Raw genomic sequence first — 16,283 nt, 5'->3', positions numbered from 1 at the left:
ACATGGCCAGTCCTGTCTCTTACCTCTACGATTCCTGGTGACATTTAAACCGGCCTTATATCTATATGTTCAATCCATAGGACAGAATGAATAGTAACTTCCATATGCCACTCTAAAGCAACTTTCAAGTCTATCATGCCCTCCAAATATTAAATTTCCTAATAAAGAGATTCAAATTGTGGCCTATTATCAACGCTAATAATAGATTGATCGTATTAATTCCTTTATCTTACATTTTTCATTCCTCCTATTACCGAGGATCATATTCCAGCATGATTATATTTAGATATAACACAACATAAGGTTTAGAATGGAAAAGTATTTTTACTAAGAAGACAAGACTAAATTCAATACATATGAGACACCAATATAGGCTAAACTGAACATATCCCCTTTACATATTTGTCCCATTCTATTATGGAGTCCTAAATTTCATTCCATAAATGGCAGAGGCAAGGGGGAGTGACAATGCCCAAGAGACTGACCATATATATATATATATATATATATATATATATATATATATATATATATATATATATTATATATATAAATACACACACACACATATATATATATATATATATATATATATATATACATATGATCAATTCCAATGACCCCTCTCTAACAAAGCTAGGACCAGGGAGTGCCAGGTAATGGCTGTTCATGATTCGGTAGTAGACCTACAGGCTCCCGGAAACCCACCCCCCAAAAGAAGCTTACTTACAAGGAGGTGAAGTTGCCGAAACTACAAGAAACTCGACCACGAGCAGGTCTCAAACGCTCGTCCAGCATATTGCCAGGTAGGGATGTTTCTAATAGGACACCACAACCCTACAAAAGTAGCCAACACATTAGATATACTGACTTACGAACTCATTCTTCCTGTTCTTCCTACCTCTTGATCTTCAACTTTAAATGGCTGCAATGGCCTTACCTAACAATCTAATTGAAAAGTCTCTATCATTACTAATTTCGTCTGATGTTGAAGCATCACTCCCTTCCCCTTCACGAATCTGAACCTCCTTTCACGATGATAATTTAATTTTTCCCCTGCACCAACCACCCTCCCTCTCCCCCTTCCCCTCATCGTTAACACGGAAGACTAACAGCCAAACAGAGAATCAAAAGGATATGACTCCACGGAATGTCTCGAGTCTGATGAACTTTCCATGACTTATAACTTTCCACCCACCCCCTTACCCCTCCCCCTTCTAAGCCTCCTGGTAAATGTAAATCATCTTTAATGGTAGTTTGTTTGTTGGCAGCAGTTTATGAACTCTTGTATATTCTGCAGAGGCTGGGGAAGGTTATGAAGTCGTGCGTCTTCCGATGGGAAATGATAAATCTGGAATTCGGGTTATTTACGAACCTGGGAATTCACTATCTGTTTATCTGGATTTCTTTTACTTTCTGATGAGTGAAAGGGCCATATGGTGTAAATGTAAATTGACTCTGTGAGAGAGAGAGAGAGAGAGAGAGAGAGAGAGAGAGAGAGAGAGAGAGAGAGAGAGAGAGAGAGAATGTCTCCCCTTGCAAGTACAGTTGAACCAGGAATTCCTGGTACACCTCACTTTAAGGAAGTGCACCAAGCCACACCCTTACTGAGCAGAAACTTCCTGTGTTTAGCCCGGACCACCACCTCCGCCTTCTCTACAGGTACTATTTGGGTACTCGCCGGGAAGTAAGGAGCGACAGTGAGCACTTCCTCAGAACGAGGTGTACCAGGAATTCCTGAATCCAACTGTAACTCACCAGGCTCTTCTGTTACTAACATGGCATACATAACAGAATACTTTTCTAACCGTAATCTTCGACTATGGATCAGACCAAATGCCGAATTCACTAGTTAGGTCAAAAGAAACATCGGATTTTGTAAAGAAACGAAGCGGTACTGTTGCCTCCCTCACCCGGTGCAGGGATCGAACGCTAACGCCTGTGACGCGAGTCAAGAGTGAAATAAACGAACAAACTATACACCACCATCTGCATACATAAAGATGAAGACCTCAGTATAACGTATGCTTCATTCTCAAGCATACTTATTCATATACAGTAACTAGTATATGTGACCCATCAAAATTTACTACTAAATATTTAGATTTGCACACATGCACACACATTCAATCATTCCCAACCCCTTCTCCTTTTCTAACTACCACACGGCAGTTTGTGGCAATTTGTGAGATATTGCCGTTTCCGAGAGGTTACCGCTCAGTGTGACAGGAAGGAAGTGTGTTTGTGTGTGTATGTATGTGTATGTATGTATGTATGTGTATGTATGTATGTATATATATTGCCAGACTCTTTCTTTTCATTGTATATGAGATATATACCAATACACTATGAGAGAGAGAGAGAGAGAGAGAGAGAGAGAGAGAGAGAGAGAGAGAGAGAGAGAGAGAGAGACTCAGCTGATAATGATGACGAAGTGAATAAAAAAAAAAAAAAACTTGCCAAGCCCTAAATTAAAACAGCCCTAAAGGACTGTCACATAGCACAGTCTTGAACACAAAAGGCGAGTCACTTGTATCATTTATTCGACACACTTTTTCCAGTTCCAGAGAATATATGGCGCTAAGGTAAATAAACTCTTGATAAAGAAAAGGAACTGTTCGAGTAAAATAGGATCAGAGTCTTAGGCATTCGGTTCTCTTTTTCTTTTACAGTTGGGAGGAAAAAATGGAGATGAAATCGATGCTGGTGCAGGGAAAATCTAAGCAGGAAAAAGTGACAAGATACAGTAGGGGGGGGGAAATATATTTTATAAATGGGGTGAGTATATTTAGGCAAAATATCATAGAAATTAGATAGAGAGATTCAGGGATTTTAAATTGAAGTTATGGGATAAAATAACAGAGTATTTAAATTAAAATTATAGGAAATATAAAGCCAACGACACATTGTTAGTTTAGGAATCTAGGTATTACGAAAACTACAGAATATTTTACATTTAGATAAATTAACTCTAAAATCATAAATTCCAAACGATCTTTTTGAAGAGCTGCTTAACAAAACTATGACAGGACAAGATTATCATTATTCCCATTATCATTACTAGATCATCCGCATCCTTATTTGAAAAAGCAAAATGCTACACGCACGAGGGGCCCCCAAAGGTATATAGCAGCACAGTAAGGAAAACATATTTAAATCTAAAAATTTAACTCATAGGAATAAAAATCTAACAGAGCAAAATGAAAATTATCTTTCGGGAAGTTACAAAATATAGAAAAATTAAACTATGTTATCAAGGAAAATCTTAAATGAACTGGAATACCAGAGGAAAATAATCACTGCATAGAATTTCCGGATGTATAAGATTAAAAATAGTGTGCTTAATCAAAGGTTAAATTCGTGTTTCCATTCTATTCAGAAGATTAACATATTGATATGCGAAACATGAAAAAGGCGATACTAGTTAAAACCACACACACACACACACACACACACATATATATAATATATATATATATAGAGAGAGAGAGAGAGAGAGAGAGAGAGAGAGAGAGAGAGAGAGAGAGAGAGAGAGAGAGAGAGAGAGACCAATAATGCAAAATCGCAATACGTAAAGGCACACTGAAAAGCAATATGTAAATTTCGTAAAATAAGTACGAGTAACGCCCAGGGGATTACTTAGGGATCTGGGAAGCGTACTACTGGAATTCCAAGATTCCAGGCAATACTGAATTAAAGACACCTTATACTCTATAGTCTAGAAAAAAAGGACAAATCCCCTATTGCTATTCGCATTATTATTATTTTTTTTTCTTTTTTTTTTTGCACATCAATTAAGAAAATTTAGTATTTTCGATATAAATAAGCAGCAATTAGCACCAAATAACACTATCATTATCTAAACATCTTAAAATGTCTATATTACTTATTCATTACCTTTCTTTTATATTTATTTCCTTATTTCCTTTCTACTCTGGGATATTTTTCCCTGTTGGGAGTCCTTGAGCTTATAGCATCCTGCTTTCCCAACTAGGGTTCTAGCTTAGCTAGTAGTAGTAGTAGTAGTAGTAGTAGTAGTAGTAGTAGTAGTAGTAGTAGTAGTAGTAAAAGATTTCAGACCTCCACCAATGAATATTACTAACATTTTACACAAGTTTACGGACGAAACAATTCTTCTTTTTTTCATGTGCTGACTGTACTTGTAACATTCAACTGAAGTCTAAGGACCGCGCATTCCAATTTTCATATGCTACTGTAGATGGCGAAAAATGCAAATCCGAATCATCTCCAAAATCTAATGGGGTTGTCATCCATGACCTGGGATCTATCTGTGGTGAAAATTTCGTCGAAATCCGTCGAATAGTTTCGACGTAATCCTGTCCACAAACAGACACACAAATAAATAAACCAACTGGCTTTTATAATCTTCTTGGCGGAGGTAATAGAAATAATAATTCCCTATTATTATTGTTATTACTTACTAGGCTACAACCCTAGTTGGAAAAGCAGGATGCTATAAGCCCAAGGGATCCAACAAGGAAAATAGCTTAGAGAGGAAAGGAATCAAGACAAAATAAAACATTTTAAGATGAGTAACAACATTAAAATAAATATCTCCTATATAAACCAAATAAACTTTAAAAAAACCAGAGGAAGAGAAATAAGATAGAATAGTGTGCTCGAGTGTACCCTCAAGCAAGAGAACTCTAACTCAAGACAGTGGAAGACCATGGTACAGAGGCTATGGGACTAACCAAGAGTAGAGAACAATGGTTTGATTTTGGAGTTTCCCTCTCCTAGAAGAGCTGCTTACCACAGCTAAAGAGTCTCTTCTACCCTTACCAAGAGGAAAGTGGACACTGAACAATTACAGTACAGTAATTAACCCCTGGAATGAAGAAGAATTGTTTAGTAATCTCAGTGTTGTCAGGTGTATGAGGAAAGAGGAGAATATGTAAATAATATGCCAGACTATTCAGTGTATGTGTAGGCAAAGCGAAAATGAACCGTAACCAGAGAGAAGGATCCAATGTAGTACTGTCTAGCCAGTCAAAGGACGCCATAACTCTCTAGTGGTAGTATCTCAATGGGTGGCTGGTGCCCTGGTCAACCTACTATTTAGGCAACAATTACCACCTTCACCATGCAATAATCAATATGCACCTTCGATATATCCAGATTGAGAATAGTATTCCCCTAAATTTACAGGCTGCATCAATTACATAAGTATAACAGACAATAACCGACACCTTGGACAGTTGTCGTCTTACCAGAACGATGCAACATTAGCATCTTAAGCTTAGGCTAACAACTAATAATATTCTACAACAACACATTTCAACACGTATAAAGAATAATCAACCATTCTAGCTACACTTGAGAATCAAATAACGTCTTTGGTTATATTATTTCTCCTTCGTTTATTTTTTCTTTGGCGTAATGAACGCACATCATAAAATGTTAAAATTACGGTAGCGAACAGGTCGGTATAACACCAACTCTGGCGCGTCTCCAGAGAAAAGGAGATGCGTTAATGGATTTAAAACTGAACCGTAATGAGAGACCATTAAAAGGTCTTAGTGTTTGCTTGCTTGCTTGAGAGAGAGAGAGAGAGAGAGAGAGAGAGAGAGAGAGAGAGAGAGAGAGAGAGAGAGAGAGAGAGAGAGAGAGAGAGAGAATCAAACCTCTCATATCACTCGTGGTTTATAAATGTAAAATTAAAAAAATTTCATCTGTTTGAAGATGACCACCCACAGAGCTTCATTCTAAACCGATTCCTATTCCAAAGTTTGGGAATGGGATTAGGAATCCGAGTGGTGGAGGAAGCGGTGGTGGTGGAGGGGGGGAGGATATGAAATGGCGATATGAACTTTGAATGGAAAGATCGTAACCACACGCTTTATGGGTGATTTCAATTTGCATAATGATAAGGCTAATGTCGGAGATAGTGAAATATAAAGGTGACCTGATATTTCAAACCCTGAAACACGACCTTGGGTGAATTGCTCACGACGGGAAATTGCGAAAGGAATTGGTCTGTTACCCGACTGAAGACGGCATATAAGGAGAGGGCTGATAAGAGAGCTGGGGATATATAATAGCATATACAAGTTTGAGGAAATCGTACCGCAAGAATAAACCAGTTGTCAAAAGCTCTTAACGCATATCTTCAATTTCACTATTATTATTTTGGCATTTAAAAAATCTATGATGAATACATTAAATGACTTTAAAATATACTACAAAACTTTATCATATTGAAGGATTACTTACAAAGAACTCCAGTAATTCATATGCTCAACATATGATCTCAAGGTTGCGTTAATTCATAATGTATAAACAAACACCCATAAAAGTAAAATTACGTAATCTAAAATCCCCAGCGTTAGAATCAATGACGCCATCGATACACACAAACAATCGATAAGGATTACCGTACAGTGTAGATATCACTGTTCAAATAAGTAAATCTTTTTGTTTTCTTCCTATCAAAATACCGACACAAAACCTGTAAATTTAAGCAGAATGCAATGAACATATAATGGAAGTATTCCAAAACCTTACTGCGCTCACACCTCCAAAACATTATTGCGCTTACAGAGGCCCAAAACACCTTTCAGTCTAATAAGTAGGTCAAGATCCAATTCTAAATTTACTCATTTATATAAAAAAAAAATATGGTTAAAATGTACTGTAAGGATTGGATGAGCCATAAACATTAATTACAACATACATTATAAACGTTATGAAATTTAAATTAATTATACTTTATTATTATTACTAGCTAAGCTATAACCCTAGTTTGAAAAGCAGGATGCTATGAGACAAAGGCCTTCAACAGTAAAAAATAGCCCAGCCAAGAAAGGAAATAAACTACACGAGAAGTAATGAACAATCAAAATAAACCATCTTAAGAACAATATCATCATTGAAATATATCTTTCATATATAAACTATCAAAACATTCAACATAAAACATTCACTCCAAGTTTAAACATTCGAAGTTCCACCAATTCAACTCTACTTAAGAGAGAGAGAGGCCTCAACATGTGACAGCTTCTTTCTTAAGTATACTTATACATACATACATATGCAATCATGAATGAGAATTACAAGGAGTTACAAGGATTTTGGATGTTTTAAAGACTTTTTAGTCCATCTGCGGAGACTACAATTTCTCTTGAGTAGAGCGATTTATTTTAAACTTTTAGAGTTTTTATGATCTTGTCTAACTTATTCTTGAACTCGTTTACAGTGTTACGGTTTACATTAGCTCAAAGTCTGTTCCACGTATTTGCTATTTGGTATGTAAAAAAATTACCACATTGAGTGGAGTTGTAACTTCTTAATTCCAGTTGTATCTGTTACCTCTGGACTGGTTTGTGCTGAGAGTGAATAGATTGTTGTAATCTACATTTGTTATTCCTTTAAGAATTTTGAAAGCACCTATTAACTGTTTGTAGATCTAATAATTTCAAACGTTCTATCCAAATTGCTTTAATGTTGGAACTACTATGCATTTCTGGCAAAAGAAAAAAATGGTGTGTTTTTCTTTAATATCTCCCATACTAATTACTTGATCAGAATGGTCCTTTGACACAGCACTCTATAGACCTCCTCCTAAGTTTTGATACGATAATGTATTTTCAAATCCCGGTAATTAAGGTGTTTACTCTTGTAATAATTAAGCTTAAGTCAAGTGAATCGAGTAAGTAGGCAAAGCAATTCGAATACCTACACTCCTCCGTCCCTCCCCTCTCCTTCCTTTCCTCAGTCTAGACCCTCCTCCTATCCCTCCAGTAACCCCCTTTCCTAGTCTCTCCAGCGTCGCTTACTCTACCTTTTCTGTAACCTGTTATATTTCTTAATAACTGATATGTTGGATTCTTGTTATAATTCTTATATTACCATTTCATGATATTTTTGTATTTCGTTAGGGTGTATAAGGAGTGTATAGCCTTTAGCCTATTTATCCAACTTGATGAACCTGCCCTGAGGGCTTCTTTAAACTGTGTAAAAATAATGAAACACGCGTTTTCCAAAGGCCGGATTCATAGGCTTTACCTCCTCGATAGGTAGAGTAAATGTGATCAAGCGTTATATAAGCTGACCGAAAATATTACGGCGTATTCGCTCACTTTACCATTAGCAATCATAAATTGGGTATCTGCTATGGTTTATGCCTCAGCAGTTTGTTGTCTCAGAGTTTGTTTGACCGAAGTTTTCCCATCATTCATGACTGGCATGTTACTTTGCCCCGTAAATGCAGAAATGCATTTCCATTACGTCTCCATTCCATATACAAAATGGAAAATACTAATAATAAACTAAGGATTAGTCTTAACATATAAGTGAAGCTTCAGGTTTGTTGGACACACTCAATGTGGCATAAGAAACACAAACATATCACTGAATATGTAAATCTTAATATTTGCCCTATAATTCATCCCTTTTATATATAAATATATATATATATATATATATATATATATATATATATATATATATATATATAATATATATATATATATATATATATATACATATATATATATATATATATATATATATATATATATATATATATACATATATATATATATATATATATATATATATATATATATGTATATATATATATATATATATATATATATATATATGTGTATATTCAAATAAGTCATATATTTTTGGTATATTAATGTCTGGATTCTCTTAATGACCTCAGGATCAGAGCCCCAGGCGAAATCATACAAAGACAAGAGCTTGTGACCAGCTGGGAGTCGAACCCTAGTCCGTGCAAAATTTATCATATATATATATATATATATATATATATATATATATATATAAATATATATATATATATATGTATATTCTTACGAACCTAGTGTAGAGTAAATACAATAGTTTATACATGATATTATTTGTTTTCATATGTGCATTGAAAAGAGGTTAGCCAGTTCTTAAGATGAGTTTCTCTCGTGTAGATTCAAGTTTATTATGTAAATTACGTAAAACTTTCGTTGTTGATTTCATTGTATTCTTTATTCAAGTCAGTAAATGTAAATTTACGTTATTTTTAAAAATTAACTTTTTTATTTTAAGTAACTTTGTTACAAAGTCTTATGTAACTTGTTTGAGAGTGTTATGTGACCATACAAGATAGGAACAAGGGCTTACGTAATGTTTTTATATTTTTACGAGGTATAAGATAATACGCAATATGTCAAGTGTTTTGGAAATTTCCTGAAAAACCTAGTGATAGATGTTATCTTTCTTTTATTTCGGGGACAAAGGGTGGGCGGAGCTAGCCGACTGAGAGTTCATCTCGCGTTGCGTGGATATTTGTTCGAGAGAGCAATATTTGGTAACTCTGACACCATTAGGCCAGCCCCCACACTTCCAGAACTCGCTCTCCGAGAAGTTTCTGGAAGTAGCTAAGTTTCATATATAAGGCCACTCCAGGGTTGTATAGATAGATGGAGAATTCCAGCCTTAAGATATCCAACTCCACCTCTCACTCTCATACGCAGCTCAGAGTATTGTTTTAAAAGTGTTCAGTAACTATAGTGTGTCCTCTCCAAAGTGATTCTGTGCCCCTGCATATATCGTGGGTAGCGAGTTAAAATTGGCAGATGATTTTAAATTCATGGTGTTGTGGTGAGTGTTGGCATTATGTAAAGATTTTGTAAATGGCCCTGTAATAACGAAAAAATTTTTTTTATCGTGATCTGGTTATCTATTTTCATTAAGTATCAAACTTCAATATTTGTATTCAGTTTTGATTTCAAATGAAACCAGTAATTATATAATTTTCATTGTATCGTTACTTTTGTCTTAGTCTAAGGTTGTATTCAGATTTAATTTTCAAGTCGATTGATCATATAATTTTCAAATCGTAACGTTTTTGTCTTAATCTAAGTTTTGTTCAGACTTAATATTTTGAGTGATTTATTTGTTTCATGTAAATTCTTTTCAAAGTATTGTAATTTATATAGAATATATTTATTTTTGAAAAGAGTGTATTATTTCAATCACCCGTGTTCAATTCATATTTGCTCATATGTTATGAACCAAAGTTAGAGTTATTTGAATATTCGTAATAATAATTACCTTGTTTTGTTTTGAGTGTGCTTAAGAGACCTCTGGATATTCAGTGGTTTATATATTTCTATCTGGGAGTTATTTAACTGTCTCAGAGTTCGTGTAATAATATTTTCAAGTGTAACAGATTTAATGTAAAAGCAAACAGGTGAGTTTGAAATTCGAGAGGTTATATAGCTTGCCACCCATAATGTATATATCATATGTTTGGTTCTCAGACATGGGCCATCTTATGGTATACATATATATATATATATATATATATATATATATATATATATATGTGTATATATATATATATATATATATATATATATATATGTATATATATATATATATATATATATATATATGTATGTATATATATACATATTTATATATATACATATTTCTATATATATACATATTCATATATATATATATATATATATATATATATATATATATATCTATATATATACATATTTATATTTCTATATATATATATATATATATATATTCCCTGTTGGAGCCCCTTGGCTTATAGCATCCTGCTTTTCCAACTAGGGTTGTAGCTTAGAAAGTAATAATATATATATATATATATATATATATATATATATATATACATATATATACGTGTGTAATTGTGCATATTAATCCGACAAATTATGTAGTTCGTAGATTTTTTATCGTAATTTTAATTACTATATTCACTTGTGTAACAGTATAATTCTGTTTGTATTCTACAGCTATTTTCTATTCCACAAAAGCCTTTCAAGGAGGTAAAGCCCATGAATCCTGCCTTTGGAAAACGTGTTTCATTATTTTTACACAGTTAAAAGAAGCCCTCAGGGCAGGTTCATCAAGTTGGATAAATAGGCTAAAGGCTATACACTCCTTATACACCCTAACGAAATAAAACAATATCATGAAATAATAAGAATAATTATAACAAGAATCAAACATATCAGTTATTAAGAAATATAACAGGTTACAGAAAAGGTAGAGTAAGCGACGCTGGAGAGACTAGGAAAGGGGGTTACTGGAGGGATAGGAGGAGGGTCTAGACTGAGGAAAGGAAGGAGAGGGGAGGGACGGAGGAGTGTAGGTATTTGAATTGCTTTGTCTACTTACTCGATTCACTTGACTTAAGCTTAATTATTACAAGAGTAAACACATTAATTACCGGGATTTGAAAATGCATTATCGTATCAAAAATTAAGGGGAGGTCTATAGAGTGCTGTGTGAAAGGACCATTCTGATCAAGTAATTGTTATGGGAGATATTAAAAAAAAAATCACAAATTTTAAGCAATTTGTATTTTTCCTAACAGTACTTACCTCGAACTACTTTCTTAGGACTATCTGGGATTCTCCTCCCAACCGACCAGAATTTTGTGTAGTTTCCCCTATCTCCGTTTTCTATAATGGGTCCCTCTGTGGCGGATGAATACTCGCCCTGAGGCGACCCGGGTCAGCGAGAGAGTGTGGCCAGGTCTCGGTCACCAGTAAGTTTTTGATAAACATGTTATCAAAGTCCTGTAAGATACTCGGGGAAGGATGGGCGGGCCATAATCCGAAAGTAGTTTGTGGTAAGTACTGTTAGGAAAAATACAAATTACTTCAAATTTGTGATTTGTTCCAACACGGAGTACTTACCTCGAATTACTTTCTTAGGAGACTTATACTTTAGGAGGCGGGGGTGGTCTTACAGGGCGAGAGACCTGCTGGATAATAAAGATTGAACCTAGATAGGAGGCTAGGTTCTTCTGACCAATAATGGGATATGAGACTTGGGGAGAACTACGCAAAAAACTATTTAGTGTCTAAGTAACTCACCTCTGTAAGGATCTCTGGAAATGGGCACCTCCACTGAACATTTCACACATGGGAGGTGTAAGGGAAAAAGGGAATGGAGGGGAAGCGGGGACAAGGGGGGAAAAGTAAGGAAGGAACTTGTGTCGCTTGGAATTACTTTCCACGGGCTTCCTCGGGGCTTCAACCTTAAATCTTTTGGAGCGCAGAAATGACCAGACCAATGGAGAAGAAGTCCAGAGACTTCATAGTACAGTCCTTCAGGTAGTGGGCCGTAAAGGTGGACTGCCTGGACCATGTGCCCGCCTTCAGGATCTGGCCCATAACCATGTTCTTCTCAAAGGCTAGCGAAGTGCTCAGGCCCCTAATATCATGGGGTCTCGGCTTACCCGGCACCGAGGCTCCGGCACTGTCATAGGCTCTCTTAATCACCTGCCGTAACCAGAAGGAGATAGTGTTCCTGGACACTGTTTTTTTCACCACGCCCGAGGAGACGAACAGACTCTTAATCCCAGGGCGAAGCCTGGCTGTCCTTTCCAAGTATTTTCTAACTGCCCTGACCGGGCATAGCAACAAATCCCTCAGGTTGTCCGATCGCGGAATCGCTGGCACTGAAAATCCCTCGAACCTAGAGTCCCAGGAGGCTGGGTTCTGCGTCTTGGCTACGAAATCGGGCAGGAACTTGAAACTTGACTCCTTCCAACCTTTCGCGTGCTAGACCTCGTACGACAGCCCATGGAGTTCGCTCACTCACTTAGCCGAGGCCAGGGCGAGAAGGAAGACAGTCTTGAGGGTGAGCTCTTTGTCCAGAATGTCCCTGAGGGGCTCGAAGGGAGGCTCAAACAAAGCCTTAAGAACTCTGGCCACGTCCCACTGTGGCACTCTGGAGGAACGGGGAGAACACAATTGTTCGAAGCTCTTGATGAGCATCAAGATCTGCCGGGAAGCTCCTAGATCTAGACCCTTGAGGAGAAAGACCTGGCCCAAGGCAGCTTGGACACCTTTGATGGTCGGGATAGACATACCTACGTCGTCTCTCAAACAGACTAGGAAATCTGCTATCCTATGAATGGAGGCCTCCAACGGCCTGAGGTTCTGCGAGGCGCACCATTTTGTGAAAGTGGTCCATTTTGCTTGATACACCGCGACTGAGGATCCTCTCAGGTAACCCGACATCCTTGTTGCGGTCTTCGATGAGTATCCTTCCCTCTTCAGGAGCCGCTCGATAACCTCCACGCGTGTAGGCGGAGTGACCGAGGGTTTTCGTGAAACCTTTGGAAGTGGGGCTGGCGGAGGAGGTCTTCTCTGTCCGGAAGGGGCTATGGTGGAAGGAACGCCAGTTCCTTTAGGTCTGTGAACCACTCTCTCTCCGGCCACCAGGGCGCTACCAAAGTCATCCACAGGTTCTTTGCTTGTCTCACTCGGTTGAGGAAAGCATACACGTCGAGGTTGTCCCAAGGGTGTTGACAAGCGTCCTCGAACGCTGCTGTTGGATCTGGCACAGGAGAACAAAACATGGGGAGCTATGCGTTGAGTTTTGTGGCGAAGAGGTTCATTATCGGCGACACCCACTTCAGGATGACCGTCTGAGCCACTTCTGTTTGCAGGGACCACTCCGACCCTACCACTTGGCCTATCTTGCTGAGGCCGTTGGCTAGGACGTTCCTCTTTCCTGGAATGAACCTGGCTGTGATCTCGAGTTGCTCCTTTGCGGCCCATTCCAGGATCTTTGTCATGAGACTGCACAACTCTTTCGACTTTAGTCCTCCTTGCTTTTTCACATAGGCTACCACCGTGGCGTTGTCGCACATCAGCGCCACTGTGCTTCCTCGGAGAAGGTGGACGAATTCTACGCATGCCCTCTGAACGGCCATCAGTTCTAGGACGTTTATGTGAAGGTTCTTTTCTTCAGGGGACCACTTCTCCTTCACTGATTCGTCGAGAAGATGGGCTCCCCATCCCTCCTTTGATGCGTCCGTAAATAGTAGCATCTCCGGGGGATCGATCGCGAAGGGAATTCCCTTGAGAGTGTTCGTCCTGTCGTGCCACCACTTCAGGGTTTCCTCCGTCTCCGAGGACACTGTGACTATCTTGTGTGGGGACTCCCCCGGGGTCCAGAATTCTTTTAGGTTCCACTGAACCGCTCTTAGTTTGAGTCTCCCCCAGGGGACTAACTTCTCCAACGACACCAGGTGGCCCACTAACCTCTGCCAGTCTTTGGCTCTCCTCTGAAGGTTTGCTAGGAAGGGGAGAATTATCCGGTCTAGATTTTCCAACCTCTCTGAGGAGGGGAAGGTCCTCGCCAACTTGGTGTCTAGAACCATCCCCAAGTAGGTCATCCTGGTGGAGGGTATCATTTGCGACTTTTCTAGGTTGATGATGATACCCAAGTCCCTGCAGAACCATAGAAGCTTCGCGCCTTGCTCCTTCAGTACTCCCTCTGAGGCTGAAAGCAACAACAAGTCGTCCAGGTATCGGATCAGGCGGATGCCCTGTTCGTGAGCCCAGACTGAAACTGTTGTGAGGACCCTCGTGAAGACCTGAGGAGCTGTCGACAGCCCGAAGCATAGGGTCCTGAACTGCAACGCCTGGGTACCCCATTTCACCCTTAGGAACTTCCTGCTGGAGGGGTGGACAGGGATCTGAAAATAGGCGTCCTTGAGGTCTAGGGACATCATGAAGTCCCCCTCTCTCAAGGGTGCCAATACCGACTTTGGGGTGTCCATCTTGAAGTCGGTCTTGCATATGAACTTGTTGAGGGCCGACAGATCTATGACCGGCCTCCAACCCCCTGTTGCCTTCTTCACCTGGAAGAGTCTGCTGTAGGTCCCTGGGGTGGGGTTCTTGACTGGTTCCAACGCCCCTTTGGCGATCACGGCCGACACTTCCTCCTGTAATGCCGCCTTCTTTAAGGGGTCCTTGGGCGCCAACCACTCCGCCTGTCGGTCTGGAATTAGAAGGGCACCCTGTACCCGTCCCTCAGGACTGCTACGGTCCATGAATCCGCTCCGTAGTCCCGCCAAGCTTGCCAAGAGTGTTTGAGGCATCCCCCTACCTGAGGCTTTGGCAGGAGTAGGGGGCCTCTCTCCCTACCTTCTCCTAGAGGCGCGGCTCGAACGTCCTCTCCTTGATTTAGGGTAGGAAGTCCTAAAAGAGGCCTGCGGGGTCGTGCTTCCCCTACGGGAGGGCTGCGAGGCTTGATGCCTGGAAACCGATGGGGAATCCCTTCTGGGTTGGACTGGCGATGAGTGGGGGCCGTCTGGATTGGCTCTTCTGTGTGCCGGACGCCTTGTAGTTGGGGGCCTGGGCTCTCCTGCCTCCTTGAGCCTCCTGACTCTCTCCATCACTTCTTCGACTGCCTTCAAGGGGAAGACGGAATCGCCCCACACCAGGGAGCTCCTCAGGCACCTCGCCTCCCGCTCGGGTAGCCTATGGAGTAGTTTATTAAGGACAGTGTCTCTCTTCCGTAGGACACAGTTAGCCGTCTGCGTGAGGAATTGGAACGTGAGGAACTTCATCGCCTTTCCCCCTGAGCGGAGCAGTTCTTGCAGTAAAGTCTGATTCTCCGGTACGGAGAGATCATGGGAGGACTGGAAACCCACTAGGGTACAGGCCCACCAGTCCAGCCAAGACGTGACGTTGACCAACTCCTGGGCCATGTCCTCCATCATAATGGCCTCCGCTGGCGAGAAACACACTGGGGCAGAGGAGGCCCTGTCTTCCACACTTCCTTGGTTCAGCGTGGTTATCGCCGCTTCGACCGCACAGGGACCCCCACGGCGACCGTCCGGGACGTAGAACAGTTTCTGTGTTCTAAGGCCCGGAAGCAGCCTGGAGGACCCTTGGCCCTTGGGGGCGTCCGCTTGGCTCGTGACGTACCTGTCAATATGGTCCATCCCTAACTTCACATCCGGCGCTAGAGGAAGGGTTAGGGACGGCTTCTGCTGGACTGGGTTGTCCACTAACCTGCCAAGACCGGAGAGCCAGGCCTGCTCCATCGAGGGTTTCGGGTCGTCCAGCCTGTGGTGCCGCCTGATGAGCGCGAGCACCTTTCGGTAGGAGGAGACGTCATCTACGGAGCACTCTCCCCCTTCTATAAGGCCTTCAGCTACCTGATCCTCCATGTGGTGCGCCTCGTCGTCACGGATGGAGCCGCGTGGGAAGCTAGATCTCCTCTCTCTCGCCGTACCAATGGCGCGGGGACTTGCAGTACGGGTGGATCCGCTGGGACAGGAGTAGCCGTCATGGGTCTACTCCCTCCTGCAGAGCTCCGTGGTGCCAGAGGCCTACCAAGGTTTTCCCGTTGTTCCTGGCGCTTGGGTAGAGCTGCCATGGAACAGGGGCCCGGGGCTATGCTGCCGGGCCAAAGGAGCGGCTCTTTCCGCTGGGCGTATGGACCCGGTGCCTTCGCGGGCTTAG

Source organism: Palaemon carinicauda, chromosome 19, assembly GCF_036898095.1.
Source record: "Palaemon carinicauda isolate YSFRI2023 chromosome 19, ASM3689809v2, whole genome shotgun sequence".
Taxonomy (NCBI): Eukaryota; Metazoa; Arthropoda; class Malacostraca; order Decapoda; family Palaemonidae; genus Palaemon; species Palaemon carinicauda.
This window is presented reverse-complemented; position numbering follows the sequence as displayed.